Source organism: Hippocampus guttulatus, unplaced genomic scaffold (assembly GCF_054856545.1).
Source record: "Hippocampus guttulatus isolate MCC_2025c unplaced genomic scaffold, RoL_Hgut_1.0 HiC_scaffold_183, whole genome shotgun sequence".
NCBI classification, from domain to species: Eukaryota; Metazoa; Chordata; class Actinopteri; order Syngnathiformes; family Syngnathidae; genus Hippocampus; species Hippocampus guttulatus.
The window spans coordinates 5001-9148 of record NW_028233872.1 but is presented as its reverse complement, the minus strand read 5'-3'; positions in this window follow the sequence as shown (position 1 = coordinate 9148).

Here is a 4148-nt window from a genome sequence, read left to right as displayed (position 1 = left end):
TGGGAGATTGAAAAAAATTCCCCCATTCATTTTCAATGGCGGGGGTACCAGGGGTAAAGAGCGGGCCGGCCCAGCGTGCGAGTTTGGCCGGGAAAGGGGCCTCCTGGCCGGCCTGGGGGATTAAAAAAATTCCCCCATTCATTTTCAATGGCGGGGGTACCAGGGGTAGCAGTACCGATTTTGGTCGTTAGGGGCGCTGTAGTAGGTAAACCAGATATGCGGAGTTAGGGGGTCAAGAAGGCGAAAGGCTTAGAAAGTGACCGTTCACCAAAATACTTTCCGAAACGTATATAGGGGGGCATGTGTCGGACGAGTCACCATGCTTTCTCGATGCTGGAGGTACCAGGGGCACAAAGTTGGCCGGGAAAGATGCCTCTTAGGCGGATTGAAAGCATGAGAAAATGCCCCCCATTCATTTTCAATGGCGGAGAGCGGGCCGGCCCCGCAGCCGAGTGTGGCCGGCGGAGAGGCGTCTCGGTCGGATGAATGAAGCGTGGAGCCGGCCTCTGACGGCGGAGCTCCGCACTTTCGAATATTTTCTATCTCCCCCTCCGGGCGGTCGACGGCAGTTGGGAAGGCCGCCCGAGAGGCGCCCGGGGCGGATACCTCGGGCGAAAAGCCGGCCTCTGACGGCGGAGCTCCGCACTTTCGAATATTTTCTATTTCCCCCTCCGGGCGGTCGACGGCAGTTGGGAAGGCCGCCCGAGAGGCGCCCGGGGCGGATACCTCGGGCGAAAAGCCGGCCTCTGACGGCGGAGCTCCGCACTTTCGAATATTTTCTATTTCCCCCTCCGGGCGGCCGACGGCAGTTGGGAAGGCCGCCCGAGAGGCGCCCGGGGCGGATACCTCGGGCGAAAAGCCGGCCTCTGACGGCGGAGCTCCGCACTTTCGAATATTTTCTATTTCCCCCTCCGGCGCGGTCGACGGCAGTTGGGAAGGCCGCCCGAGAGGCGCCCGGGGCGGATACCTCGGGCGAAAAGCCGGCCTCTGACGGCGGAGCTCCGCACTTTCGAATATTTTCTATTTCCCCCTCCGGGCGGTCGACGGCAGTTGGGAAGGCCGCCCGAGAGGCGCCCGGGGCGGATACCTCGGGCGAAAAGCCGGCCTCTGACGGCGGAGCTCCGCACTTTCGAATATTTTCTATCTCCCCCTCCGGGCGGCCGACGGCAGTTGGGAAGGCCGCCCGAGAGGCGCCCGGGGCGGATACCTCGGGCGAAAAGCCGGCCTCTGACGGCGGAGCTCCGCACTTTCGAATATTTTCTATTTCCCCCTCCGGGCGGCCGACGGCAGTTGGGAAGGCCGCCCGAGAGGCGCCCGGGGCGGATACCTCGGGCGAAAAGCCGGCCTCTGACGGCGGAGCTCCGCACTTTCGAATATTTTCTATTTCCCCCTCCGGGCGGCCGACGGCAGTTGGGAAGGCCGCCCGAGAGGCGCCCGGGGCGGATACCTCGGGCGAAAAGCCGGCCTCTGACGGCGGAGCTCCGCACTTTCGAATATTTTCTATTTCCCCCTCCGGGCGGCCGACGGCAGTTGGGAAGGCCGCCCGAGAGGCGCCCGGGGCGGATACCTCGGGCGAAAAGCCGGCCTCTGACGGCGGAGCTCCGCACTTTCGAATATTTTCTATTTCCCCCTCCGGGCGGCCGACGGCAGTTGGGAAGGCCGCCCGAGAGGCGCCCCGGGGCGGATACCTCGGGCGAAAAGCCGGCCTCTGACGGCGGAGCTCCGCACTTTCGAATATTTTCTATTTCCCCCTCCGGGCGGCCGACGGCAGTTGGGAAGGTCGCCCGAGAGGCGCCCCGGGGCGGATACCCCGGGCGAAAAGCCGGCCTCTGACGGCGGAGCTCCGCACTTTCGAATATTTTCTATTTCCCCCTCCGGGCGGCTGACGGCAGGTGGGAAGGCCGCCCATTCATTTTCAATGGCGGAGGTACCAGGGGTGCCGCTGAGGGTACCAGGGGTGCCGCTGAGGGTACCAGGGGTGCAGCTGAGGGTACCAGGGGTGCCGCTGAGGGTACCAGGGGTGCCGCTGAGGGTACCAGGGGTACGGCTGAGGGTACCAGGGGTGCCGCTGAGGGTACCAGGGGTGCCGCTGAGGGTACCAGGGGTGCCGCTGAGGGTACCAGGGGTGCCGCTGAGGGTACCAGGGGTTCGGCTGAGGGTACCAGGGGTACGGCTGAGGGTACCAGGGGTGCCGCTGAGGGTACCAGGGGTGCCGCTGAGGGTACCAGGGGTGCGGCTGAGGGTACCAGGGGTAAGGCTGAGGGTACCAGGGGTGCCGCTGAGGGTACCAGGGGTGCGGCTGAGGGTACCAGGGGTAAGGCTGAGGGTACCAGGGGTAAGGCTGAGGGTACCAGGGGTAAGGCTGAGGGTACCAGGGGTACGGCTGGAGGTACCAGGGGTAAGGCTGGAGGTACCAGGGGTAAGGCTGGAGGTACCAGGGGTAAGGCTGGAGGTACCAGGGGTTAGGCTGGAGGTACCAGGGGTAAGGCTGGGGGTACCAGGGGTAAGGCTGAGGGTACCAGGGGCGAAGCTGGCTGGGGGTACCAGGGGTTGGGCTGAGGGTACCAGGGGTTGGGCTGAGGGTACCAGGGGTAAGGCTGAGGGTACCAGGGGCGAAGCTGGCTGGGGGTACCAGGGGTGTTGCTGAGGGTACCAGGGGTGCCGCTGAGGGTACCAGGGGTTAGGCTGGGGGTACCAGGGGTTGAGCTGAGGGTACCAGGGGTAAGGCTGAGGGTACCAGGGGTGTTGCTGGGGGTACCAGGGGTCGCCATTCATTTTCAATGGGGGAGGTACCAGGGGTAGGGCTGGGGGTACCAGGGGTAAAGAGCGGACCGGCTCGCCGGCCGAGCGTGGCCGAAAAAGAGGCCTCCTGGCCGGATTGAGAAATTAAAAAAATTCCCCCATTCATTTTCAATGGCGGGGGTACCAGGGGTATGCAGTACCGATTTTGGTCGTTAGGGGCGCTGTAGTAGGTAAACCAGATATGGGGAGTTAGGGGGTCAAGAAGGCTAAAAGGCTTAGAAAGTGAGCGTTCACCAAAATACTTTCCGAAACGTATATAGGTGAGCATGTTTTGAATGGGTGACCTCCAGGGCGACACAGGGGAGGCCCCTAAGAGTATAATCAGACCATCGTGAGGGTGTTTCCAGCCACCCAAAAGCACTGGAACGGCCTCTGACGGCGGAGCTCCGCACTATCGAATATTTTCTATTTCCCCCTCCAGGCGGTCGACGGCAGTTGGGAAGGCCGCCCGAGAGGCGCCCGGGGCGGATACCCCGTGCGAAAACCCGGCCTCTGACGGCGGAGCTCCGCACTTTCGAATATTTTCTGTTTCCCCCTCCGGGCGGTCGACGGCAGTTGGGAAGGCCGCCCGAGAGGCGCCCGGGGCGGATACCCCGTGCGAAAACCCGGCCTCTGACGGCGGAGCTCCGCACTTTCGAACATTTTCTGTTTCCCCCTCCGGGCGGTCGACGGCAGTTGGGAAGGCCGCCCGAGAGGCGCCCGGGGCGGATACCCCGTGCGAAAACCCGGCCTCTGACGGCGGAGCTCCGCACTTTCGAACATTTTCTGTTTCCCCCTCCGGGCGGTCGACGGCAGTTGGGAAGGCCGCCCGAGAGGCGCCCGGGGCGGATACCCCGTGCGAAAACCCGGCCTCTGACGGCGGAGCTCCGCACTTTCGAATATTTTCTGTTTCCCCCTCCGGGCGGTCGACGGCAGTTGGGAAGGCCGCCCGAGAGGCGCCCGGGGCGGATACCCCGTGCGAAAACCCGGCCTCTGACGGCGGAGCTCCGCACTTTCGAACATTTTCTGTTTCCCCCTCCGGGCGGTCGACGGCAGTTGGGAAGGCCGCCCGAGAGGCGCCCGGGGCGGATACCCCGTGCGAAAACCCGGCCTCTGACGGCGGAGCTCCGCACTTTCGAATATTTTCTGTTTCCCCCTCCGGGCGGTCGACGGCAGTTGGGAAGGCCGCCCGAGAGGCGCCCGGGGCGGATACCCCGTGCGAAAACCCGGCCTCTGACGGCGGAGCTCCGCACTTTCGAATATTTTCTGTTTCCCCCTCCGGGCGGTCGACGGCAGTTGGGAAGGCCGCCCGAGAGGCGCCCGGGGCGGATACCCCGGGCGAAAACCCGGCCTCTGACGGCGGAGCT